At 58.7% G+C, this 21,906-nt stretch overlaps 38 non-coding genes across 38 annotated transcripts; all 38 read left to right on the top strand.

Moving 5' to 3' along the window:
• The first annotated feature begins 568 nt into the window (after window positions 1-568).
• Window positions 569-681, top strand: LOC146325929 (U5 spliceosomal RNA). The gene has a single exon (XR_014771135.1). It is a non-coding gene; the product is annotated as a U5 spliceosomal RNA (small nuclear RNA).
• A 193-nt stretch (window positions 682-874) lies between these two features.
• LOC146325928 (U2 spliceosomal RNA) lies at window positions 875-1,065 on the top strand. The gene has a single exon (XR_014770904.1). It is a non-coding gene; the product is annotated as a U2 spliceosomal RNA (small nuclear RNA).
• Window positions 1,066-1,702: 637 nt separating this feature from the next.
• On the top strand, window positions 1,703-1,817 carry LOC146325927 (U5 spliceosomal RNA). Its single transcript, XR_014771000.1, has one exon. It is a non-coding gene; the product is annotated as a U5 spliceosomal RNA (small nuclear RNA).
• A 196-nt stretch (window positions 1,818-2,013) lies between these two features.
• Window positions 2,014-2,204, top strand: LOC146325926 (U2 spliceosomal RNA). Its single transcript, XR_014770756.1, has one exon. It is a non-coding gene; the product is annotated as a U2 spliceosomal RNA (small nuclear RNA).
• Window positions 2,205-2,841: 637 nt separating this feature from the next.
• LOC146325925 (U5 spliceosomal RNA) lies at window positions 2,842-2,956 on the top strand. Its single transcript, XR_014770999.1, has one exon. It is a non-coding gene; the product is annotated as a U5 spliceosomal RNA (small nuclear RNA).
• A 201-nt stretch (window positions 2,957-3,157) lies between these two features.
• LOC146325924 (U2 spliceosomal RNA) lies at window positions 3,158-3,348 on the top strand. The gene has a single exon (XR_014770851.1). It is a non-coding gene; the product is annotated as a U2 spliceosomal RNA (small nuclear RNA).
• A 632-nt stretch (window positions 3,349-3,980) lies between these two features.
• LOC146325923 (U5 spliceosomal RNA) lies at window positions 3,981-4,095 on the top strand. Its single transcript, XR_014771133.1, has one exon. It is a non-coding gene; the product is annotated as a U5 spliceosomal RNA (small nuclear RNA).
• Window positions 4,096-4,286: 191 nt separating this feature from the next.
• Window positions 4,287-4,477, top strand: LOC146325922 (U2 spliceosomal RNA). Its single transcript, XR_014770755.1, has one exon. It is a non-coding gene; the product is annotated as a U2 spliceosomal RNA (small nuclear RNA).
• Window positions 4,478-5,114: 637 nt separating this feature from the next.
• Window positions 5,115-5,229, top strand: LOC146325921 (U5 spliceosomal RNA). The gene has a single exon (XR_014770998.1). It is a non-coding gene; the product is annotated as a U5 spliceosomal RNA (small nuclear RNA).
• A 196-nt stretch (window positions 5,230-5,425) lies between these two features.
• On the top strand, window positions 5,426-5,616 carry LOC146325920 (U2 spliceosomal RNA). Its single transcript, XR_014770909.1, has one exon. It is a non-coding gene; the product is annotated as a U2 spliceosomal RNA (small nuclear RNA).
• A 637-nt stretch (window positions 5,617-6,253) lies between these two features.
• Window positions 6,254-6,368, top strand: LOC146325919 (U5 spliceosomal RNA). The gene has a single exon (XR_014770997.1). It is a non-coding gene; the product is annotated as a U5 spliceosomal RNA (small nuclear RNA).
• Window positions 6,369-6,564: 196 nt separating this feature from the next.
• On the top strand, window positions 6,565-6,755 carry LOC146325918 (U2 spliceosomal RNA). Its single transcript, XR_014770754.1, has one exon. It is a non-coding gene; the product is annotated as a U2 spliceosomal RNA (small nuclear RNA).
• Window positions 6,756-7,392: 637 nt separating this feature from the next.
• Window positions 7,393-7,507, top strand: LOC146325917 (U5 spliceosomal RNA). Its single transcript, XR_014770995.1, has one exon. It is a non-coding gene; the product is annotated as a U5 spliceosomal RNA (small nuclear RNA).
• A 201-nt stretch (window positions 7,508-7,708) lies between these two features.
• On the top strand, window positions 7,709-7,899 carry LOC146325916 (U2 spliceosomal RNA). The gene has a single exon (XR_014771171.1). It is a non-coding gene; the product is annotated as a U2 spliceosomal RNA (small nuclear RNA).
• A 637-nt stretch (window positions 7,900-8,536) lies between these two features.
• LOC146325915 (U5 spliceosomal RNA) lies at window positions 8,537-8,651 on the top strand. Its single transcript, XR_014770994.1, has one exon. It is a non-coding gene; the product is annotated as a U5 spliceosomal RNA (small nuclear RNA).
• A 201-nt stretch (window positions 8,652-8,852) lies between these two features.
• On the top strand, window positions 8,853-9,043 carry LOC146325914 (U2 spliceosomal RNA). Its single transcript, XR_014771170.1, has one exon. It is a non-coding gene; the product is annotated as a U2 spliceosomal RNA (small nuclear RNA).
• Window positions 9,044-9,680: 637 nt separating this feature from the next.
• LOC146325913 (U5 spliceosomal RNA) lies at window positions 9,681-9,795 on the top strand. The gene has a single exon (XR_014770993.1). It is a non-coding gene; the product is annotated as a U5 spliceosomal RNA (small nuclear RNA).
• Window positions 9,796-9,996: 201 nt separating this feature from the next.
• On the top strand, window positions 9,997-10,187 carry LOC146325912 (U2 spliceosomal RNA). Its single transcript, XR_014771169.1, has one exon. It is a non-coding gene; the product is annotated as a U2 spliceosomal RNA (small nuclear RNA).
• A 637-nt stretch (window positions 10,188-10,824) lies between these two features.
• Window positions 10,825-10,939, top strand: LOC146325911 (U5 spliceosomal RNA). Its single transcript, XR_014770992.1, has one exon. It is a non-coding gene; the product is annotated as a U5 spliceosomal RNA (small nuclear RNA).
• A 206-nt stretch (window positions 10,940-11,145) lies between these two features.
• On the top strand, window positions 11,146-11,336 carry LOC146325910 (U2 spliceosomal RNA). The gene has a single exon (XR_014771168.1). It is a non-coding gene; the product is annotated as a U2 spliceosomal RNA (small nuclear RNA).
• Window positions 11,337-11,973: 637 nt separating this feature from the next.
• On the top strand, window positions 11,974-12,088 carry LOC146325909 (U5 spliceosomal RNA). Its single transcript, XR_014770991.1, has one exon. It is a non-coding gene; the product is annotated as a U5 spliceosomal RNA (small nuclear RNA).
• A 196-nt stretch (window positions 12,089-12,284) lies between these two features.
• On the top strand, window positions 12,285-12,475 carry LOC146325908 (U2 spliceosomal RNA). The gene has a single exon (XR_014771167.1). It is a non-coding gene; the product is annotated as a U2 spliceosomal RNA (small nuclear RNA).
• A 644-nt stretch (window positions 12,476-13,119) lies between these two features.
• LOC146325907 (U5 spliceosomal RNA) lies at window positions 13,120-13,234 on the top strand. Its single transcript, XR_014770990.1, has one exon. It is a non-coding gene; the product is annotated as a U5 spliceosomal RNA (small nuclear RNA).
• A 201-nt stretch (window positions 13,235-13,435) lies between these two features.
• LOC146325906 (U2 spliceosomal RNA) lies at window positions 13,436-13,626 on the top strand. The gene has a single exon (XR_014770850.1). It is a non-coding gene; the product is annotated as a U2 spliceosomal RNA (small nuclear RNA).
• A 632-nt stretch (window positions 13,627-14,258) lies between these two features.
• Window positions 14,259-14,373, top strand: LOC146325905 (U5 spliceosomal RNA). The gene has a single exon (XR_014770989.1). It is a non-coding gene; the product is annotated as a U5 spliceosomal RNA (small nuclear RNA).
• A 191-nt stretch (window positions 14,374-14,564) lies between these two features.
• On the top strand, window positions 14,565-14,755 carry LOC146325904 (U2 spliceosomal RNA). The gene has a single exon (XR_014771165.1). It is a non-coding gene; the product is annotated as a U2 spliceosomal RNA (small nuclear RNA).
• A 637-nt stretch (window positions 14,756-15,392) lies between these two features.
• On the top strand, window positions 15,393-15,507 carry LOC146325903 (U5 spliceosomal RNA). Its single transcript, XR_014770988.1, has one exon. It is a non-coding gene; the product is annotated as a U5 spliceosomal RNA (small nuclear RNA).
• A 196-nt stretch (window positions 15,508-15,703) lies between these two features.
• LOC146325902 (U2 spliceosomal RNA) lies at window positions 15,704-15,894 on the top strand. The gene has a single exon (XR_014771164.1). It is a non-coding gene; the product is annotated as a U2 spliceosomal RNA (small nuclear RNA).
• Window positions 15,895-16,526: 632 nt separating this feature from the next.
• LOC146325901 (U5 spliceosomal RNA) lies at window positions 16,527-16,641 on the top strand. The gene has a single exon (XR_014770987.1). It is a non-coding gene; the product is annotated as a U5 spliceosomal RNA (small nuclear RNA).
• Window positions 16,642-16,832: 191 nt separating this feature from the next.
• On the top strand, window positions 16,833-17,023 carry LOC146325900 (U2 spliceosomal RNA). Its single transcript, XR_014771163.1, has one exon. It is a non-coding gene; the product is annotated as a U2 spliceosomal RNA (small nuclear RNA).
• A 637-nt stretch (window positions 17,024-17,660) lies between these two features.
• LOC146325899 (U5 spliceosomal RNA) lies at window positions 17,661-17,775 on the top strand. Its single transcript, XR_014770986.1, has one exon. It is a non-coding gene; the product is annotated as a U5 spliceosomal RNA (small nuclear RNA).
• A 196-nt stretch (window positions 17,776-17,971) lies between these two features.
• On the top strand, window positions 17,972-18,162 carry LOC146325898 (U2 spliceosomal RNA). The gene has a single exon (XR_014771152.1). It is a non-coding gene; the product is annotated as a U2 spliceosomal RNA (small nuclear RNA).
• A 644-nt stretch (window positions 18,163-18,806) lies between these two features.
• LOC146325897 (U5 spliceosomal RNA) lies at window positions 18,807-18,921 on the top strand. Its single transcript, XR_014770984.1, has one exon. It is a non-coding gene; the product is annotated as a U5 spliceosomal RNA (small nuclear RNA).
• Window positions 18,922-19,122: 201 nt separating this feature from the next.
• On the top strand, window positions 19,123-19,313 carry LOC146325896 (U2 spliceosomal RNA). The gene has a single exon (XR_014770849.1). It is a non-coding gene; the product is annotated as a U2 spliceosomal RNA (small nuclear RNA).
• Window positions 19,314-19,945: 632 nt separating this feature from the next.
• Window positions 19,946-20,060, top strand: LOC146325895 (U5 spliceosomal RNA). Its single transcript, XR_014770983.1, has one exon. It is a non-coding gene; the product is annotated as a U5 spliceosomal RNA (small nuclear RNA).
• A 191-nt stretch (window positions 20,061-20,251) lies between these two features.
• On the top strand, window positions 20,252-20,442 carry LOC146325894 (U2 spliceosomal RNA). The gene has a single exon (XR_014771141.1). It is a non-coding gene; the product is annotated as a U2 spliceosomal RNA (small nuclear RNA).
• Window positions 20,443-21,079: 637 nt separating this feature from the next.
• On the top strand, window positions 21,080-21,194 carry LOC146325893 (U5 spliceosomal RNA). Its single transcript, XR_014770982.1, has one exon. It is a non-coding gene; the product is annotated as a U5 spliceosomal RNA (small nuclear RNA).
• Window positions 21,195-21,395: 201 nt separating this feature from the next.
• On the top strand, window positions 21,396-21,586 carry LOC146325892 (U2 spliceosomal RNA). Its single transcript, XR_014771130.1, has one exon. It is a non-coding gene; the product is annotated as a U2 spliceosomal RNA (small nuclear RNA).
• The last annotated feature ends 320 nt before the right edge of the window (window positions 21,587-21,906 follow it).

The raw sequence follows: 21,906 nt of genomic DNA, 5'->3' as shown, positions 1-21,906 counted from the left end.
TGGAGACCGAAAAAGACCGGGGTTCAAAGTGGACGGCACCGCGGCCTGAACAGCGTCCTTAACGCCGCCTTGGCTCGCTGGCGTCCCTGCGGACTCGCGCTCTGAAACTACTGCATTTGAGCCTTGACGGCTGGGGAGGGGGAGGGAGCGCGGCTCGGAACGGAACGGAAAGAGGAGCAAGACAAAGCCTGACAAAAATGCAGCCAGGTTTGCACTTTGGACAGTCAGACAGAGAGGGAATATTGCCCCATTTTGAGCGGTCCTATATGCCCCTTTGAGTGTGCCGGCTGTTTTCCTTCCGGGTTTTCAGCCCATCCTCAGCGAGAGTCTGGAGGCGCCTGAGTCTCCCTGGTGCTCGGTAGCCTGCGCCCTACAGCCGGGACTCATCCTATCCGCGAAGCCACTGCCTGTATAGAGCCTGTGAGAGTGTCGGGGGTGTTGGGGGCCAGGGGCAGGGGCAGGGGCGTGGCCCGGGAGTTTGGCGCACGCTAAGCCAAGCCGGGCTTACCCTGAGGCCGGGGACTGGGACGACAGAGGTCTTGGCTGGCGCGGAGGAGAGGGGCTGTACTTACTCGGGTTTCTCTTCAAAGCGCACAAGTCTTTCGCCTTTTACTAAAGACTTCCGTGGAGAGGAACACCAATGAGTTGAACCCATTTTTGGCAGGCTTTGTCCTTTGGCTGAGCCTTGCGCACTTGTGAAAAGCAAAGCAAAGCAAAGCAGCTGTCCTTCAAGTGGGCTCAGAGCCCAGCCATGGAGCCCTTGGGCGGAGGTGCTAAGCAGCGGCCCCCTCTGGTGCGCAGTTGAAACGGCTTCACCGCGGCCGGTGAGGACTGTTCCGGGAGGTGGGGTGGGGCAGCAAGGGGCTGGGGGGTCATCGCTTCTCGGCCTTTTGGCTAAGATCAAGTGTAGTATCTGTTCTTATCAGTTTAATATCTGATACGTCCCCTATAAGGGGACAACATATTAAAGGGATTTTTAGCACCGGGAGCTGAAAAAGGGGCTCGCTCCGTTCACTCCACGCATCGACCCGGTATTGTAGTGCCGCCGGGAACGGTGCACCCTCCTCCTGCCTTGTGGAAAAGCAAAACGCCAGTGCAGATTGAGGGCTCCGTGGCTCAACCGCAAGCCCGGAGACCGAAAAAGACCGGGGTTCAAAGTGGACGGCACCGCGGCCTGAACAGCGTCCTTAACGCCGCCTTGGCTCGCTGGCGTCCCTGCGGACTCGCGCTCTGAAACTACTGCATTTGAGCCTTGACGGCTGGGGAGGGGGAGGGAGCGCGGCTCGGAACGGAACGGAACGGAAAGAGGAGCAAGACAAAGCCTGACAAAAATGCAGCCAGGTTTGCACTTTGGACAGTCAGACAGAGAGGGAATATTGCCCCATTTTGAGCGGTCCTATATGCCCCTTTGAGTGTGCCGGCTGTTTTCCTTCCGGGTTTTCAGCCCGTCCTCAGCGAGAGTCTGGAGGCGCCTGAGTCTCCCTGGTGCTCGGTAGCCTGCGCCCTACAGCCGGGACTCATCCTATCCGCGAAGCCACTGCCTGTATAGAGCCTGTGAGAGTGTCGGGGGTGTTGGGGGCCAGGGGCAGGGGCAGGGGCGTGGCCCGGGAGTTTGGCGCACGCTAAGCCAAGCCGGGCTTACCGTGAGGCCGGGGACTGGGACGACAGACATCTTGGCTGGCGCGGAGGAGAGGGGCTGTACTTACTCGGGTTTCTCTTCAAAGCGCACAAGTCTTTCGCCTTTTACTAAAGACTTCCGTGGAGAGGAACACCAATGAGTTGAACCCATTTTTGGCAGGCTTTGCCCTTTGGCTGAGCCTTGCGCACTTGTGAAAAGCAAAGCAAAGCAAAGCAAAGCAGCTGTCCTTCAAGTGGGCTCAGAGCCCAGCCATGGAGCCCTTGGGCGGAGGTGCTAAGCAGCGGCCCCCTCTGGTGCGCAGTTGAAACGGCTTCACCGCGGCCGGTGAGGACTGTTCCGGGAGGTGGGGTGGGGCAGCAAGGGGCTGGGGGGTCATCGCTTCTCGGCCTTTTGGCTAAGATCAAGTGTAGTATCTGTTCTTATCAGTTTAATATCTGATACGTCCCCTATAAGGGGACAACATATTAAAGGGATTTTTAGCACCGGGAGCTGAAAAAGGGGCTCGCTCCGTTCACTCCACGCATCGACCCGGTATTGCAGTGCCGCCGGGAACGGTGCACCCTCCTCCTGCCTTGTGGAAAAGCAAAACGCCAGTGCAGATTGAGGGCTCCGTGGCTCAACCGCAAGCCCGGAGACCGAAAAAGACCGGGGTTCAAAGTGGACGGCACCGCGGCCTGAACAGCGTCCTTAACGCCGCCTTGGCTCGCTGGCGTCCCTGCGGACTCGCGCTCTGAAACTACTGCATTTGAGCCTTGACGGCTGGGGAGGGGGAGGGAGCGCGGCTCGGAACGGAACGGAACGGAAAGAGGAGCAAGACAAAGCCTGACAAAAATGCAGCCAGGTTTGCACTTTGGACAGTCAGACAGAGAGGGAATATTGCCCCATTTTGAGCGGTCCTATATGCCCCTTTGAGTGTGCCGGCTGTTTTCCTTCCGGGTTTTCAGCCCGTCCTCAGCGAGAGTCTGGAGGCGCCTGAGTCTCCCTGGTGCTCGGTAGCCTGCGCCCTACAGCCGGGACTCATCCTATCCGCGAAGCCACTGCCTGTATAGAGCCTGTGAGAGTGTCGGGGGTGTTGGGGGCCAGGGGCAGGGGCAGGGGCGTGGCCCGGGAGTTTGGCGCACGCTAAGCCAAGCCGGGCTTACCGTGAGGCCGGGGACTGGGACGACAGACATCTTGGCTGGCGCGGAGGAGAGGGGCTGTACTTACTCGGGTTTCTCTTCAAAGCGCACAAGTCTTTCGCCTTTTACTAAAGACTTCCGTGGAGAGGAACACCAATGAGTTGAACCCATTTTTGGCAGGCTTTGCCCTTTGGCTGAGCCTTGCGCACTTGTGAAAAGCAAAGCAAAGCAAAGCAAAGCAAAGCAGCTGTCCTTCAAGTGGGCTCAGAGCCCAGCCATGGAGCCCTTGGGCAGAGGTGCTAAGCAGCGGCCCCCTCTGGTGCGCAGTTGAAACGGCTTCACCGCGGCCGGTGAGGACTGTTCCGGGAGGTGGGGTGGGGCAGCAAGGGGCTGGGTGGTCATCGCTTCTCGGCCTTTTGGCTAAGATCAAGTGTAGTATCTGTTCTTATCAGTTTAATATCTGATACGTCCCCTATAAGGGGACAACATATTAAAGGGATTTTTAGCACCGGGAGCTGAAAAAGGGGCTCGCTCCGTTCACTCCACGCATCGACCCGGTATTGCAGTGCCGCCGGGAACGGTGCACCTTCCTCCTGCCTTGTGGAAAAGCAAAACGCCAGTGCAGATTGAGGGCTCCGTGGCTCAACCGCAAGCCCGGAGACCGAAAAAGACCGGGGTTCAAAGTGGACGGCACCGCGGCCTGAACAGCGTCCTTAACGCCGCCTTGGCTCGCTGGCGTCCCTGCGGACTCGCGCTCTGAAACTACTGCATTTGAGCCTTGACGGCTGGGGAGGGGGAGGGAGCGCGGCTCGGAACGGAACGGAAAGAGGAGCAAGACAAAGCCTGACAAAAATGCAGCCAGGTTTGCACTTTGGACAGTCAGACAGAGAGGGAATATTGCCCCATTTTGAGCGGTCCTATATGCCCCTTTGAGTGTGCCGGCTGTTTTCCTTCCGGGTTTTCAGCCCATCCTCAGCGAGAGTCTGGAGGCGCCTGAGTCTCCCTGGTGCTCGGTAGCCTGCGCCCTACAGCCGGGACTCATCCTATCCGCGAAGCCACTGCCTGTATAGAGCCTGTGAGAGTGTCGGGGGTGTTGGGGGCCAGGGGCAGGGGCAGGGGCGTGGCCCGGGAGTTTGGCGCACGCTAAGCCAAGCCGGGCTTACCCTGAGGCCGGGGACTGGGACGACAGAGGTCTTGGCTGGCGCGGAGGAGAGGGGCTGTACTTACTCGGGTTTCTCTTCAAAGCGCACAAGTCTTTTGCCTTTTACTAAAGACTTCCGTGGAGAGGAACACCAATGAGTTGAACCCATTTTTGGCAGGCTTTGCCCTTTGGCTGAGCCTTGCGCACTTGTGAAAAGCAAAGCAAAGCAAAGCAGCTGTCCTTCAAGTGGGCTCAGAGCCCAGCCATGGAGCCCTTGGGCGGAGGTGCTAAGCAGCGGCCCCCTCTGGTGCGCAGTTGAAACGGCTTCACCGCGGCCGGTGAGGACTGTTCCGGGAGGTGGGGTGGGGCAGCAAGGGGCTGGGGGGTCATCGCTTCTCGGCCTTTTGGCTAAGATCAAGTGTAGTATCTGTTCTTATCAGTTTAATATCTGATACGTCCCCTATAAGGGGACAACATATTAAAGGGATTTTTAGCACCGGGAGCTGAAAAAGGGGCTCGCTCCGTTCACTCCACGCATCGACCCGGTATTGCAGTGCCGCCGGGAACGGTGCACCCTCCTCCTGCCTTGTGGAAAAGCAAAACGCCAGTGCAGATTGAGGGCTCCGTGGCTCAACCGCAAGCCCGGAGACCGAAAAAGACCGGGGTTCAAAGTGGACGGCACCGCGGCCTGAACAGCGTCCTTAACGCCGCCTTGGCTCGCTGGCGTCCCTGCGGACTCGCGCTCTGAAACTACTGCATTTGAGCCTTGACGGCTGGGGAGCGGGAGGGAGCGCGGCTCGGAACGGAACGGAACGGAAAGAGGAGCAAGACAAAGCCTGACAAAAATGCAGCCAGGTTTGCACTTTGGACAGTCAGACAGAGAGGGAATATTGCCCCATTTTGAGCGGTCCTATATGCCCCTTTGAGTGTGCCGGCTGTTTTCCTTCCGGGTTTTCAGCCCGTCCTCAGCGAGAGTCTGGAGGCGCCTGAGTCTCCCTGGTGCTCGGTAGCCTGCGCCCTACAGCCGGGACTCATCCTATCCGCGAAGCCACTGCCTGTATAGAGCCTGTGAGAGTGTCGGGGGTGTTGGGGGCCAGGGGCAGGGGCAGGGGCGTGGCCCGGGAGTTTGGCGCACGCTAAGCCAAGCCGGGCTTACCGTGAGGCCGGGGACTGGGACGACAGACATCTTGGCTGGCGCGGAGGAGAGGGGCTGTACTTACTCGGGTTTCTCTTCAAAGCGCACAAGTCTTTCGCCTTTTACTAAAGACTTCCGTGGAGAGGAACACCAATGAGTTGAACCCATTTTTGGCAGGCTTTGCCCTTTGGCTGAGCCTTGCGCACTTGTGAAAAGCAAAGCAAAGCAAAGCAAAGCAGCTGTCCTTCAAGTGGGCTCAGAGCCCAGCCATGGAGCCCTTGGGCGGAGGTGCTAAGCAGCGGCCCCCTCTGGTGCGCAGTTGAAACGGCTTCACCGCGGCCGGTGAGGACTGTTCCGGGAGGTGGGGTGGGGCAGCAAGGGGCTGGGGGGTCATCGCTTCTCGGCCTTTTGGCTAAGATCAAGTGTAGTATCTGTTCTTATCAGTTTAATATCTGATACGTCCCCTATAAGGGGACAACATATTAAAGGGATTTTTAGCACCGGGAGCTGAAAAAGGGGCTCGCTCCGTTCACTCCACGCATCGACCCGGTATTGCAGTGCCGCCGGGAACAGTGCACCCTCCTCCTGCCTTGTGGAAAAGCAAAACGCCAGTGCAGATTGAGGGCTCCGTGGCTCAACCGCAAGCCCGGAGACCGAAAAAGACCGGGGTTCAAAGTGGACGGCACCGCGGCCTGAACAGCGTCCTTAACGCCGCCTTGGCTCGCTGGCGTCCCTGCGGACTCGCGCTCTGAAACTACTGCATTTGAGCCTTGACGGCTGGGGAGGGGGAGGGAGCGCGGCTCGGAACGGAACGGAACGGAAAGAGGAGCAAGACAAAGCCTGACAAAAATGCAGCCAGGTTTGCACTTTGGACAGTCAGACAGAGAGGGAATATTGCCCCATTTTGAGCGGTCCTATATGCCCCTTTGAGTGTGCCGGCTGTTTTCCTTCCGGGTTTTCAGCCCGTCCTCAGCGAGAGTCTGGAGGCGCCTGAGTCTCCCTGGTGCTCGGTAGCCTGCGCCCTACAGCCGGGACTCATCCTATCCGCGAAGCCACTGCCTGTATAGAGCCTGTGAGAGTGTCGGGGGTGTTGGGGGCCAGGGGCAGGGGCAGGGGCGTGGCCCGGGAGTTTGGCGCACGCTAAGCCAAGCCGGGCTTACCGTGAGGCCGGGGACTGGGACGACAGACATCTTGGCTGGCGCGGAGGAGAGGGGCTGTACTTACTCGGGTTTCTCTTCAAAGCGCACAAGTCTTTCGCCTTTTACTAAAGACTTCCGTGGAGAGGAACACCAATGAGTTGAACCCATTTTTGGCAGGCTTTGCCCTTTGGCTGAGCCTTGCGCACTTGTGAAAAGCAAAGCAAAGCAAAGCAAAGCAGCTGTCCTTCAAGTGGGCTCAGAGCCCAGCCATGGAGCCCTTGGGCGGAGGTGCTAAGCAGCGGCCCCCTCTGGTGCGCAGTTGAAACGGCTTCACCGCGGCCGGTGAGGACTGTTCCGGGAGGTGGGGTGGGGCAGCAAGGGGCTGGGGGGTCATCGCTTCTCGGCCTTTTGGCTAAGATCAAGTGTAGTATCTGTTCTTATCAGTTTAATATCTGATACGTCCCCTATAAGGGGACAACATATTAAAGGGATTTTTAGCACCGGGAGCTGAAAAAGGGGCTCGCTCCGTTCACTCCACGCATCGACCCGGTATTGCAGTGCCGCCGGGAACGGTGCACCCTCCTCCTGCCTTGTGGAAAAGCAAAACGCCAGTGCAGATTGAGGGCTCCGTGGCTCAACCGCAAGCCCGGAGACCGAAAAAGACCGGGGTTCAAAGTGGACGGCACCGCGGCCTGAACAGCGTCCTTAACGCCGCCTTGGCTCGCTGGCGTCCCTGCGGACTCGCGCTCTGAAACTACTGCATTTGAGCCTTGACGGCTGGGGAGGGGGAGGGAGCGCGGCTCGGAACGGAACGGAACGGAAAGAGGAGCAAGACAAAGCCTGACAAAAATGCAGCCAGGTTTGCACTTTGGACAGTCAGACAGAGAGGGAATATTGCCCCATTTTGAGCGGTCCTATATGCCCCTTTGAGTGTGCCGGCTGTTTTCCTTCCGGGTTTTCAGCCCGTCCTCAGCGAGAGTCTGGAGGCGCCTGAGTCTCCCTGGTGCTCGGTAGCCTGCGCCCTACAGCCGGGACTCATCCTATCCGCGAAGCCACTGCCTGTATAGAGCCTGTGAGAGTGTCGGGGGTGTTGGGGGCCAGGGGCAGGGGCAGGGGCGTGGCCCGGGAGTTTGGCGCACGCTAAGCCAAGCCGGGCTTACCGTGAGGCCGGGGACTGGGACGACAGACATCTTGGCTGGCGCGGAGGAGAGGGGCTGTACTTACTCGGGTTTCTCTTCAAAGCGCACAAGTCTTTCGCCTTTTACTAAAGACTTCCGTGGAGAGGAACACCAATGAGTTGAACCCATTTTTGGCAGGCTTTGCCCTTTGGCTGAGCCTTGCGCACTTGTGAAAAGCAAAGCAAAGCAAAGCAAAGCAAAGCAGCTGTCCTTCAAGTGGGCTCAGAGCCCAGCCATGGAGCCCTTGGGCGGAGGTGCTAAGCAGCGGCCCCCTCTGGTGCGCAGTTGAAACGGCTTCACCGCGGCCGGTGAGGACTGTTCCGGGAGGTGGGGTGGGGCAGCAAGGGGCTGGGGGGTCATCGCTTCTCGGCCTTTTGGCTAAGATCAAGTGTAGTATCTGTTCTTATCAGTTTAATATCTGATACGTCCCCTATAAGGGGACAACATATTAAAGGGATTTTTAGCACCGGGAGCTGAAAAAGGGGCTCGCTCCGTTCACTCCACGCATCGACCCGGTATTGCAGTGCCGCCGGGAACGGTGCACCCTCCTCCTGCCTTGTGGAAAAGCAAAACGCCAGTGCAGATTGAGGGCTCCGTGGCTCAACCGCAAGCCCGGAGACCGAAAAAGACCGGGGTTCAAAGTGGACGGCACCGCGGCCTGAACAGCGTCCTTAACGCCGCCTTGGCTCGCTGGCGTCCCTGCGGACTCGCGCTCTGAAACTACTGCATTTGAGCCTTGACGGCTGGGGAGGGGGAGGGAGCGCGGCTCGGAACGGAACGGAACGGAAAGAGGAGCAAGACAAAGCCTGACAAAAATGCAGCCAGGTTTGCACTTTGGACAGTCAGACAGAGAGGGAATATTGCCCCATTTTGAGCGGTCCTATATGCCCCTTTGAGTGTGCCGGCTGTTTTCCTTCCGGGTTTTCAGCCCGTCCTCAGCGAGAGTCTGGAGGCGCCTGAGTCTCCCTGGTGCTCGGTAGCCTGCGCCCTACAGCCGGGACTCATCCTATCCGCGAAGCCACTGCCTGTATAGAGCCTGTGAGAGTGTCGGGGGTGTTGGGGGCCAGGGGCAGGGGCAGGGGCGTGGCCCGGGAGTTTGGCGCACGCTAAGCCAAGCCGGGCTTACCGTGAGGCCGGGGACTGGGACGACAGACATCTTGGCTGGCGCGGAGGAGAGGGGCTGTACTTACTCGGGTTTCTCTTCAAAGCGCACAAGTCTTTCGCCTTTTACTAAAGACTTCCGTGGAGAGGAACACCAATGAGTTGAACCCATTTTTGGCAGGCTTTGCCCTTTGGCTGAGCCTTGCGCACTTGTGAAAAGCAAAGCAAAGCAAAGCAAAGCAAAGCAGCTGTCCTTCAAGTGGGCTCAGAGCCCAGCCATGGAGCCCTTGGGCGGAGGTGCTAAGCAGCGGCCCCCTCTGGTGCGCAGTTGAAACGGCTTCACCGCGGCCGGTGAGGACTGTTCCGGGAGGTGGGGTGGGGCAGCAAGGGGCTGGGGGGTCATCGCTTCTCGGCCTTTTGGCTAAGATCAAGTGTAGTATCTGTTCTTATCAGTTTAATATCTGATACGTCCCCTATAAGGGGACAACATATTAAAGGGATTTTTAGCACCGGGAGCTGAAAAAGGGGCTCGCTCCGTTCACTCCACGCATCGACCCGGTATTGCAGTGCCGCCGGGAACGGTGCACCCTCCTCCTGCCTTGTGGAAAAGCAAAACGCCAGTGCAGATTGAGGGCTCCGTGGCTCAACCGCAAGCCCGGAGACCGAAAAAGACCGGGGTTCAAAGTGGACGGCACCGCGGCCTGAACAGCGTCCTTAACGCCGCCTTGGCTCGCTGGCGTCCCTGCGGACTCGCGCTCTGAAACTACTGCATTTGAGCCTTGACGGCTGGGGAGGGGGAGGGAGCGCGGCTCGGAACGGAACGGAACGGAAAGAGGAGCAAGACAAAGCCTGACAAAAATGCAGCCAGGTTTGCACTTTGGACAGTCAGACAGAGAGGGAATATTGCCCCATTTTGAGCGGTCCTATATGCCCCTTTGAGTGTGCCGGCTGTTTTCCTTCCGGGTTTTCAGCCCGTCCTCAGCGAGAGTCTGGAGGCGCCTGAGTCTCCCTGGTGCTCGGTAGCCTGCGCCCTACAGCCGGGACTCATCCTATCCGCGAAGCCACTGCCTGTATAGAGCCTGTGAGAGTGTCGGGGGTGTTGGGGGCCAGGGGCAGGGGCAGGGGCGTGGCCCGGGAGTTTGGCGCACGCTAAGCCAAGCCGGGCTTACCGTGAGGCCGGGGACTGGGACGACAGACATCTTGGCTGGCGCGGAGGAGAGGGGCTGTACTTACTCGGGTTTCTCTTCAAAGCGCACAAGTCTTTCGCCTTTTACTAAAGACTTCCGTGGAGAGGAACACCAATGAGTTGAACCCATTTTTGGCAGGCTTTGCCCTTTGGCTGAGCCTTGCGCACTTGTGAAAAGCAAAGCAAAGCAAAGCAAAGCAAAGCAGCTGTCCTTCAAGTGGGCTCAGAGCCCAGCCATGGAGCCCTTGGGCGGAGGTGCTAAGCAGCGGCCCCCTCTGGTGCGCAGTTGAAACGGCTTCACCGCGGCCGGTGAGGACTGTTCCGGGAGGTGGGGTGGGGCAGCAAGGGGCTGGGGGGTCATCGCTTCTCGGCCTTTTGGCTAAGATCAAGTGTAGTATCTGTTCTTATCAGTTTAATATCTGATACGTCCCCTATAAGGGGACAACATATTAAAGGGATTTTTAGCACCGGGAGCTGAAAAAGGGGCTCGCTCCGTTCACTCCACGCATCGACCCGGTATTGCAGTGCCGCCGGGAACGGTGCACCCTCCTCCTGCCTTGTGGAAAAGCAAAACGCCAGTGCAGATTGAGGGCTCCGTGGCTCAACCGCAAGCCCGGAGACCGAAAAAGACCGGGGTTCAAAGTGGACGGCACCGCGGCCTGAACAGCGTCCTTAACGCCGCCTTGGCTCGCTGGCGTCCCTGCGGACTCGCGCTCTGAAACTACTGCATTTGAGCCTTGACGGCTGGGGAGGGGGAGGGAGCGCGGCTCGGAACGGAACGGAACGGAAAGAGGAGCAAGACAAAGCCTGACAAAAATGCAGCCAGGTTTGCACTTTGGACAGTCAGACAGAGAGGGAATATTGCCCCATTTTGAGCGGTCCTATATGCCCCTTTGAGTGTGCCGGCTGTTTTCCTTCCGGGTTTTCAGCCCGTCCTCAGCGAGAGTCTGGAGGCGCCTGAGTCTCCCTGGTGCTCGGTAGCCTGCGCCCTACAGCCGGGACTCATCCTATCCGCGAAGCCACTGCCTGTATAGAGCCTGTGAGAGTGTCGGGGGTGTTGGGGGCCAGGGGCAGGGGCAGGGGCGTGGCCCGGGAGTTTGGCGCACGCTAAGCCAAGCCGGGCTTACCGTGAGGCCGGGGACTGGGACGACAGACATCTTGGCTGGCGCGGAGGAGAGGGGCTGTACTTACTCGGGTTTCTCTTCAAAGCGCACAAGTCTTTCGCCTTTTACTAAAGACTTCCGTGGAGAGGAACACCAATGAGTTGAACCCATTTTTGGCAGGCTTTGCCCTTTGGCTGAGCCTTGCGCACTTGTGAAAAGCAAAGCAAAGCAAAGCAAAGCAAAGCAAAGCAGCTGTCCTTCAAGTGGGCTCAGAGCCCAGCCATGGAGCCCTTGGGCGGAGGTGCTAAGCAGCGGCCCCCTCTGGTGCGCAGTTGAAACGGCTTCACCGCGGCCGGTGAGGACTGTTCCGGGAGGTGGGGTGGGGCAGCAAGGGGCTGGGGGGTCATCGCTTCTCGGCCTTTTGGCTAAGATCAAGTGTAGTATCTGTTCTTATCAGTTTAATATCTGATACGTCCCCTATAAGGGGACAACATATTAAAGGGATTTTTAGCACCGGGAGCTGAAAAAGGGGCTCGCTCCGTTCACTCCACGCATCGACCCGGTATTGCAGTGCCGCCGGGAACGGTGCACCCTCCTCCTGCCTTGTGGAAAAGCAAAACGCCAGTGCAGATTGAGGGCTCCGTGGCTCAACCGCAAGCCCGGAGACCGAAAAAGACCGGGGTTCAAAGTGGACGGCACCGCGGCCTGAACAGCGTCCTTAACGCCGCCTTGGCTCGCTGGCGTCCCTGCGGACTCGCGCTCTGAAACTACTGCATTTGAGCCTTGACGGCTGGGGAGCGGGAGGGAGCGCGGCTCGGAACGGAACGGAACGGAAAGAGGAGCAAGACAAAGCCTGACAAAAATGCAGCCAGGTTTGCACTTTGGACAGTCAGACAGAGAGGGAATATTGCCCCATTTTGAGCGGTCCTATATGCCCCTTTGAGTGTGCCGGCTGTTTTCCTTCCGGGTTTTCAGCCCGTCCTCAGCGAGAGTCTGGAGGCGCCTGAGTCTCCCTGGTGCTCGGTAGCCTGCGCCCTACAGCCGGGACTCATCCTATCCGCGAAGCCACTGCCTGTATAGAGCCTGTGAGAGTGTCGGGGGTGTTGGGGGCCAGGGGCAGGGGCAGGGGCGTGGCCCGGGAGTTTGGCGCACGCTAAGCCAAGCCGGGCTTACCGTGAGGCCGGGGACTGGGACGACAGACATCTTGGCTGGCGCGGAGGAGAGGGGCTGTACTTACTCGGGTTTCTCTTCAAAGCGCACAAGTCTTTCGCCTTTTACTAAAGACTTCCGTGGAGAGGAACACCAATGAGTTGAACCCATTTTTGGCAGGCTTTGCCCTTTGGCTGAGCCTTGCGCACTTGTGAAAAGCAAAGCAAAGCAAAGCAAAGCAGCTGTCCTTCAAGTGGGCTCAGAGCCCAGCCATGGAGCCCTTGGGCGGAGGTGCTAAGCAGCGGCCCCCTCTGGTGCGCAGTTGAAACGGCTTCACCGCGGCCGGTGAGGACTGTTCCGGGAGGTGGGGTGGGGCAGCAAGGGGCTGGGGGGTCATCGCTTCTCGGCCTTTTGGCTAAGATCAAGTGTAGTATCTGTTCTTATCAGTTTAATATCTGATACGTCCCCTATAAGGGGACAACATATTAAAGGGATTTTTAGCACCGGGAGCTGAAAAAGGGGCTCGCTCCGTTCACTCCACGCATCGACCCGGTATTGCAGTGCCGCCGGGAACGGTGCACCCTCCTCCTGCCTTGTGGAAAAGCAAAACGCCAGTGCAGATTGAGGGCTCCGTGGCTCAACCGCAAGCCCGGAGACCGAAAAAGACCGGGGTTCAAAGTGGACGGCACCGCGGCCTGAACAGCGTCCTTAACGCCGCCTTGGCTCGCTGGCGTCCCTGCGGACTCGCGCTCTGAAACTACTGCATTTGAGCCTTGACGGCATTTGAGCCTTGACGGCTGGGGAGCGCGGCTCGGAACGGAACGGAACGGAAAGAGGAGCAAGACAAAGCCTGACAAAAATGCAGCCAGGTTTGCACTTTGGACAGTCAGACAGAGAGGGAATATTGCCCCATTTTGAGCGGTCCTATATGCCCCTTTGAGTGTGCCGGCTGTTTTCCTTCCGGGTTTTCAGCCCGTCCTCAGCGAGAGTCTGGAGGCGCCTGAGTCTCCCTGGTGCTCGGTAGCCTGCGCCCTACAGCCGGGACTCATCCTATCCGCGAAGCCACTGCCTGTATAGAGCCTGTGAGAGTGTCGGGGGTGTTGGGGGCCAGGGGCAGGGGCAGGGGCGTGGCCCGGGAGTTTGGCGCACGCTAAGCCAAGCCGGGCTTACCGTGAGGCCGGGGACTGGGACGACAGACATCTTGGCTGGCGCGGAGGAGAGGGGCTGTACTTACTCGGGTTTCTCTTCAAAGCGCACAAGTCTTTCGCCTTTTACTAAAGACTTCCGTGGAGAGGAACACCAATGAGTTGAACCCATTTTTGGCAGGCTTTGCCCTTTGGCTGAGCCTTGCGCACTTGTGAAAAGCAAAGCAAAGCAAAGCAAAGCAAAGCAGCTGTCCTTCAAGTGGGCTCAGAGCCCAGCCATGGAGCCCTTGGGCAGAGGTGCTAAGCAGCGGCCCCCTCTGGTGCGCAGTTGAAACGGCTTCACCGCGGCCGGTGAGGACTGTTCCGGGAGGTGGGGTGGGGCAGCAAGGGGCTGGGTGGTCATCGCTTCTCGGCCTTTTGGCTAAGATCAAGTGTAGTATCTGTTCTTATCAGTTTAATATCTGATACGTCCCCTATAAGGGGACAACATATTAAAGGGATTTTTAGCACCGGGAGCTGAAAAAGGGGCTCGCTCCGTTCACTCCACGCATCGACCCGGTATTGCAGTGCCGCCGGGAACGGTGCACCTTCCTCCTGCCTTGTGGAAAAGCAAAACGCCAGTGCAGATTGAGGGCTCCGTGGCTCAACCGCAAGCCCGGAGACCGAAAAAGACCGGGGTTCAAAGTGGACGGCACCGCGGCCTGAACAGCGTCCTTAACGCCGCCTTGGCTCGCTGGCGTCCCTGCGGACTCGCGCTCTGAAACTACTGCATTTGAGCCTTGACGGCTGGGGAGGGGGAGGGAGCGCGGCTCGGAACGGAACGGAAAGAGGAGCAAGACAAAGCCTGACAAAAATGCAGCCAGGTTTGCACTTTGGACAGTCAGACAGAGAGGGAATATTGCCCCATTTTGAGCGGTCCTATATGCCCCTTTGAGTGTGCCGGCTGTTTTCCTTCCGGGTTTTCAGCCCATCCTCAGCGAGAGTCTGGAGGCGCCTGAGTCTCCCTGGTGCTCGGTAGCCTGCGCCCTACAGCCGGGACTCATCCTATCCGCGAAGCCACTGCCTGTATAGAGCCTGTGAGAGTGTCGGGGGTGTTGGGGGCCAGGGGCAGGGGCAGGGGCGTGGCCCGGGAGTTTGGCGCACGCTAAGCCAAGCCGGGCTTACCCTGAGGCCGGGGACTGGGACGACAGAGGTCTTGGCTGGCGCGGAGGAGAGGGGCTGTACTTACTCGGGTTTCTCTTCAAAGCGCACAAGTCTTTCGCCTTTTACTAAAGACTTCCGTGGAGAGGAACACCAATGAGTTGAACCCATTTTTGGCAGGCTTTGCCCTTTGGCTGAGCCTTGCGCACTTGTGAAAAGCAAAGCAAAGCAAAGCAGCTGTCCTTCAAGTGGGCTCAGAGCCCAGCCATGGAGCCCTTGGGCGGAGGTGCTAAGCAGCGGCCCCCTCTGGTGCGCAGTTGAAACGGCTTCACCGCGGCCGGTGAGGACTGTTCCGGGAGGTGGGGTGGGGCAGCAAGGGGCTGGGGGGTCATCGCTTCTCGGCCTTTTGGCTAAGATCAAGTGTAGTATCTGTTCTTATCAGTTTAATATCTGATACGTCCCCTATAAGGGGACAACATATTAAAGGGATTTTTAGCACCGGGAGCTGAAAAAGGGGCTCGCTCCGTTCACTCCACGCATCGACCCGGTATTGCAGTGCCGCCGGGAACGGTGCACCCTCCTCCTGCCTTGTGGAAAAGCAAAACGCCAGTGCAGATTGAGGGCTCCGTGGCTCAACCGCAAGCCCGGAGACCGAAAAAGACCGGGGTTCAAAGTGGACGGCACCGCGGCCTGAACAGCGTCCTTAACGCCGCCTTGGCTCGCTGGCGTCCCTGCGGACTCGCGCTCTGAAACTACTGCATTTGAGCCTTGACGGCTGGGGAGCGGGAGGGAGCGCGGCTCGGAACGGAACGGAACGGAAAGAGGAGCAAGACAAAGCCTGACAAAAATGCAGCCAGGTTTGCACTTTGGACAGTCAGACAGAGAGGGAATATTGCCCCATTTTGAGCGGTCCTATATGCCCCTTTGAGTGTGCCGGCTGTTTTCCTTCCGGGTTTTCAGCCCGTCCTCAGCGAGAGTCTGGAGGCGCCTGAGTCTCCCTGGTGCTCGGTAGCCTGCGCCCTACAGCCGGGACTCATCCTATCCGCGAAGCCACTGCCTGTATAGAGCCTGTGAGAGTGTCGGGGGTGTTGGGGGCCAGGGGCAGGGGCAGGGGCGTGGCCCGGGAGTTTGGCGCACGCTAAGCCAAGCCGGGCTTACCGTGAGGCCGGGGACTGGGACGACAGACATCTTGGCTGGCGCGGAGGAGAGGGGCTGTACTTACTCGGGTTTCTCTTCAAAGCGCACAAGTCTTTCGCCTTTTACTAAAGACTTCCGTGGAGAGGAACACCAATGAGTTGAACCCATTTTTGGCAGGCTTTGCCCTTTGGCTGAGCCTTGCGCACTTGTGAAAAGCAAAGCAAAGCAAAGCAAAGCAGCTGTCCTTCAAGTGGGCTCAGAGCCCAGCCATGGAGCCCTTGGGCGGAGGTGCTAAGCAGCGGCCCCCTCTGGTGCGCAGTTGAAACGGCTTCACCGCGGCCGGTGAGGACTGTTCCGGGAGGTGGGGTGGGGCAGCAAGGGGCTGGGGGGTCATCGCTTCTCGGCCTTTTGGCTAAGATCAAGTGTAGTATCTGTTCTTATCAGTTTAATATCTGATACGTCCCCTATAAGGGGACAACATATTAAAGGGATTTTTAGCACCGGGAGCTGAAAAAGGGGCTCGCTCCGTTCACTCCACGCATCGACCCGGTATTGCAGTGCCGCCGGGAACGGTGCACCCTCCTCCTGCCTTGTGGAAAAGCAAAACGCCAGTGCAGATTGAGGGCTCCGTGGCTCAACCGCAAGCCCGGAGACCGAAAAAGACCGGGGTTCAAAGTGGACGGCACCGCGGCCTGAACAGCGTCCTTAACGCCGCCTTGGCTCGCTGGCGTCCCTGCGGACTCGCGCTCTGAAACTACTGCATTTGAGCCTTGACGGCTGGGGAGGGGGAGGGAGCGCGGCTCGGAACGGAACGGAAAGAGGAGCAAGACAAAGCCTGACAAAAATGCAGCCAGGTTTGCACTTTGGACAGTCAGACAGAGAGGGAATATTGCCCCATTTTGAGCGGTCCTATATGCCCCTTTGAGTGTGCCGGCTGTTTTCCTTCCGGGTTTTCAGCCCATCCTCAGCGAGAGTCTGGAGGCGCCTGAGTCTCCCTGGTGCTCGGTAGCCTGCGCCCTACAGCCGGGACTCATCCTATCCGCGAAGCCACTGCCTGTATAGAGCCTGTGAGAGTGTCGGGGGTGTTGGGGGCCAGGGGCAGGGGCAGGGGCGTGGCCCGGGAGTTTGGCGCACGCTAAGCCAAGCCGGGCTTACCCTGAGGCCGGGGACTGGGACGACAGAGGTCTTGGCTGGCGCGGAGGAGAGGGGCTGTACTTACTCGGGTTTCTCTTCAAAGCGCACAAGTCTTTCGCCTTTTACTAAAGACTTCCGTGGAGAGGAACACCAATGAGTTGAACCCATTTTTGGCAGGCTTTGCCCTTTGGCTGAGCCTTGCGCACTTGTGAAAAGCAAAGCAAAGCAAAGCAGCTGTCCTTCAAGTGGGCTCAGAGCCCAGCCATGGAGCCCTTGGGCGGAGGTGCTAAGCAGCGGCCCCCTCTGGTGCGCAGTTGAAACGGCTTCACCGCGGCCGGTGAGGACTGTTCCGGGAGGTGGGGTGGGGCAGCAAGGGGCTGGGGGGTCATCGCTTCTCGGCCTTTTGGCTAAGATCAAGTGTAGTATCTGTTCTTATCAGTTTAATATCTGATACGTCCCCTATAAGGGGACAACATATTAAAGGGATTTTTAGCACCGGGAGCTGAAAAAGGGGCTCGCTCCGTTCACTCCACGCATCGACCCGGTATTGCAGTGCCGCCGGGAACGGTGCACCCTCCTCCTGCCTTGTGGAAAAGCAAAACGCCAGTGCAGATTGAGGGCTCCGTGGCTCAACCGCAAGCCCGGAGACCGAAAAAGACCGGGGTTCAAAGTGGACGGCACCGCGGCCTGAACAGCGTCCTTAACGCCGCCTTGGCTCGCTGGCGTCCCTGCGGACTCGCGCTCTGAAACTACTGCATTTGAGCCTTGACGGCTGGGGAGCGGGAGGGAGCGCGGCTCGGAACGGAACGGAACGGAAAGAGGAGCAAGACAAAGCCTGACAAAAATGCAGCCAGGTTTGCACTTTGGACAGTCAGACAGAGAGGGAATATTGCCCCATTTTGAGCGGTCCTATATGCCCCTTTGAGTGTGCCGGCTGTTTTCCTTCCGGGTTTTCAGCCCGTCCTCAGCGAGAGTCTGGAGGCGCCTGAGTCTCCCTGGTGCTCGGTAGCCTGCGCCCTACAGCCGGGACTCATCCTATCCGCGAAGCCACTGCCTGTATAGAGCCTGTGAGAGTGTCGGGGGTGTTGGGGGCCAGGGGCAGGGGCAGGGGCGTGGCCCGGGAGTTTGGCGCACGCTAAGCCAAGCCGGGCTTACCGTGAGGCCGGGGACTGGGACGACAGACATCTTGGCTGGCGCGGAGGAGAGGGGCTGTACTTACTCGGGTTTCTCTTCAAAGCGCACAAGTCTTTCGCCTTTTACTAAAGACTTCCGTGGAGAGGAACACCAATGAGTTGAACCCATTTTTGGCAGGCTTTGCCCTTTGGCTGAGCCTTGCGCACTTGTGAAAAGCAAAGCAAAGCAAAGCAAAGCAGCTGTCCTTCAAGTGGGCTCAGAGCCCAGCCATGGAGCCCTTGGGCGGAGGTGCTAAGCAGCGGCCCCCTCTGGTGCGCAGTTGAAACGGCTTCACCGCGGCCGGTGAGGACTGTTCCGGGAGGTGGGGTGGGGCAGCAAGGGGCTGGGGGGTCATCGCTTCTCGGCCTTTTGGCTAAGATCAAGTGTAGTATCTGTTCTTATCAGTTTAATATCTGATACGTCCCCTATAAGGGGACAACATATTAAAGGGATTTTTAGCACCGGGAGCTGAAAAAGGGGCTCGCTCCGTTCACTCCACGCATCGACCCGGTATTGCAGTGCCGCCGGGAACGGTGCACCCTCCTCCTGCCTTGTGGAAAAGCAAAACGCCAGTGCAGATTGAGGGCTCCGTGGCTCAACCGCAAGCCCGGAGACCGAAAAAGACCGGGGTTCAAAGTGGACGGCACCGCGGCCTGAACAGCGTCCTTAACGCCGCCTTGGCTCGCTGGCGTCCCTGCGGACTCGCGCTCTGAAACTACTGCATTTGAGCCTTGACGGCATTTGAGCCTTGACGGCTGGGGAGCGCGGCTCGGAACGGAACGGAACGGAAAGAGGAGCAAGACAAAGCCTGACAAAAATGCAGCCAGGTTTGCACTTTGGACAGTCAGACAGAGAGGGAATATTGCCCCATTTTGAGCGGTCCTATATGCCCCTTTGAGTGTGCCGGCTGTTTTCCTTCCGGGTTTTCAGCCCGTCCTCAGCGAGAGTCTGGAGGCGCCTGAGTCTCCCTGGTGCTCGGTAGCCTGCGCCCTACAGCCGGGACTCATCCTATCCGCGAAGCCACTGCCTGTATAGAGCCTGTGAGAGTGTCGGGGGTGTTGGGGGCCAGGGGCAGGGGCAGGGGCGTGGCCCGGGAGTTTGGCGCACGCTAAGCCAAGCCGGGCTTACCGTGAGGCCGGGGACTGGGACGACAGACATCTTGGCTGGCGCGGAGGAGAGGGGCTGTACTTACTCGGGTTTCTCTTCAAAGCGCACAAGTCTTTCGCCTTTTACTAAAGACTTCCGTGGAGAGGAACACCAATGAGTTGAACCCATTTTTGGCAGGCTTTGCCCTTTGGCTGAGCCTTGCGCACTTGTGAAAAGCAAAGCAAAGCAAAGCAAAGCAAAGCAGCTGTCCTTCAAGTGGGCTCAGAGCCCAGCCATGGAGCCCTTGGGCAGAGGTGCTAAGCAGCGGCCCCCTCTGGTGCGCAGTTGAAACGGCTTCACCGCGGCCGGTGAGGACTGTTCCGGGAGGTGGGGTGGGGCAGCAAGGGGCTGGGTGGTCATCGCTTCTCGGCCTTTTGGCTAAGATCAAGTGTAGTATCTGTTCTTATCAGTTTAATATCTGATACGTCCCCTATAAGGGGACAACATATTAAAGGGATTTTTAGCACCGGGAGCTGAAAAAGGGGCTCGCTCCGTTCACTCCACGCATCGACCCGGTATTGCAGTGCCGCCGGGAACGGTGCACCTTCCTCCTGCCTTGTGGAAAAGCAAAACGCCAGTGCAGATTGAGGGCTCCGTGGCTCAACCGCAAGCCCGGAGACCGAAAAAGACCGGGGTTCAAAGTGGACGGCACCGCGGCCTGAACAGCGTCCTTAACGCCGCCTTGGCTCGCTGGCGTCCCTGCGGACTCGCGCTCTGAAACTACTGCATTTGAGCCTTGACGGCTGGGGAGGGGGAGGGAGCGCGGCTCGGAACGGAACGGAAAGAGGAGCAAGACAAAGCCTGACAAAAATGCAGCCAGGTTTGCACTTTGGACAGTCAGACAGAGAGGGAATATTGCCCCATTTTGAGCGGTCCTATATGCCCCTTTGAGTGTGCCGGCTGTTTTCCTTCCGGGTTTTCAGCCCATCCTCAGCGAGAGTCTGGAGGCGCCTGAGTCTCCCTGGTGCTCGGTAGCCTGCGCCCTACAGCCGGGACTCATCCTATCCGCGAAGCCACTGCCTGTATAGAGCCTGTGAGAGTGTCGGGGGTGTTGGGGGCCAGGGGCAGGGGCAGGGGCGTGGCCCGGGAGTTTGGCGCACGCTAAGCCAAGCCGGGCTTACCCTGAGGCCGGGGACTGGGACGACAGAGGTCTTGGCTGGCGCGGAGGAGAGGGGCTGTACTTACTCGGGTTTCTCTTCAAAGCGCACAAGTCTTTCGCCTTTTACTAAAGACTTCCGTGGAGAGGAACACCAATGAGTTGAACCCATTTTTGGCAGGCTTTGCCCTTTGGCTGAGCCTTGCGCACTTGTGAAAAGCAAAGCAAAGCAAAGCAGCTGTCCTTCAAGTGGGCTCAGAGCCCAGCCATGGAGCCCTTGGGCGGAGGTGCTAAGCAGCGGCCCCCTCTGGTGCGCAGTTGAAACGGCTTCACCGCGGCCGGTGAGGACTGTTCCGGGAGGTGGGGTGGGGCAGCAAGGGGCTGGGGGGTCATCGCTTCTCGGCCTTTTGGCTAAGATCAAGTGTAGTATCTGTTCTTATCAGTTTAATATCTGATACGTCCCCTATAAGGGGACAACATATTAAAGGGATTTTTAGCACCGGGAGCTGAAAAAGGGGCTCGCTCCGTTCACTCCACGCATCGACCCGGTATTGCAGTGCCGCCGGGAACGGTGCACCCTCCTCCTGCCTTGTGGAAAAGCAAAACGCCAGTGCAGATTGAGGGCTCCGTGGCTCAACCGCAAGCCCGGAGACCGAAAAAGACCGGGGTTCAAAGTGGACGGCACCGCGGCCTGAACAGCGTCCTTAACGCCGCCTTGGCTCGCTGGCGTCCCTGCGGACTCGCGCTCTGAAACTACTGCATTTGAGCCTTGACGGCTGGGGAGGGGGAGGGAGCGCGGCTCGGAACGGAACGGAACGGAAAGAGGAGCAAGACAAAGCCTGACAAAAATGCAGCCAGGTTTGCACTTTGGACAGTCAGACAGAGAGGGAATATTGCCCCATTTTGAGCGGTCCTATATGCCCCTTTGAGTGTGCCGGCTGTTTTCCTTCCGGGTTTTCAGCCCGTCCTCAGCGAGAGTCTGGAGGCGCCTGAGTCTCCCTGGTGCTCGGTAGCCTGCGCCCTACAGCCGGGACTCATCCTATCCGCGAAGCCACTGCCTGTATAGAGCCTGTGAGAGTGTCGGGGGTGTTGGGGGCCAGGGGCAGGGGCAGGGGCGTGGCCCGGGAGTTTGGCGCACGCTAAGCCAAGCCGGGCTTACCGTGAGGCCGGGGACTGGGACGACAGACATCTTGGCTGGCGCGGAGGAGAGGGGCTGTACTTACTCGGGTTTCTCTTCAAAGCGCACAAGTCTTTCGCCTTTTACTAAAGACTTCCGTGGAGAGGAACACCAATGAGTTGAACCCATTTTTGGCAGGCTTTGCCCTTTGGCTGAGCCTTGCGCACTTGTGAAAAGCAAAGCAAAGCAAAGCAAAGCAAAGCAGCTGTCCTTCAAGTGGGCTCAGAGCCCAGCCATGGAGCCCTTGGGCGGAGGTGCTAAGCAGCGGCCCCCTCTGGTGCGCAGTTGAAACGGCTTCACCGCGGCCGGTGAGGACTGTTCCGGGAGGTGGGGTGGGGCAGCAAGGGGCTGGGGGGTCATCGCTTCTCGGCCTTTTGGCTAAGATCAAGTGTAGTATCTGTTCTTATCAGTTTAATATCTGATACGTCCCCTATAAGGGGACAACATATTAAAGGGATTTTTAGCACCGGGAGCTGAAAAAGGGGCTCGCTCCGTTCACTCCACGCATCGACCCGGTATTGCAGTGCCGCCGGGAACGGTGCACCCTCCTCCTGCCTTGTGGAAAAGCAAAACGCCAGTGCAGATTGAGGGCTCCGTGGCTCAACCGCAAGCCCGGAGACCGAAAAAGACCGGGGTTCAAAGTGGACGGCACCGCGGCCTGAACAGCGTCCTTAACGCCGCCTTGGCTCGCTGGCGTCCCTGCGGACTCGCGCTCTGAAACTACTGCATTTGAGCCTTGACGGCTGGGGAGGGGGAGGGAGCGCGGCTCGGAACGGAACGGAACGGAAAGAGGAGCAAGACAAAGCCTGACAAAAATGCAGCCAGGTTTGCACTTTGGACAGTCAGACAGAGAGGGAATATTGCCCCAT

The sequence above is a fragment of the Lutjanus erythropterus genome, chromosome 6 (assembly GCF_056507025.1).
Source record: "Lutjanus erythropterus isolate fLutEry1 chromosome 6, fLutEry1.hap2, whole genome shotgun sequence".
NCBI lineage: Eukaryota > Metazoa > Chordata > Actinopteri > Lutjaniformes > Lutjanidae > Lutjanus > Lutjanus erythropterus.
The sequence above is the reverse complement of the archived record's forward strand: the minus strand, read 5'-3'. Positions and strand labels throughout refer to the sequence as shown.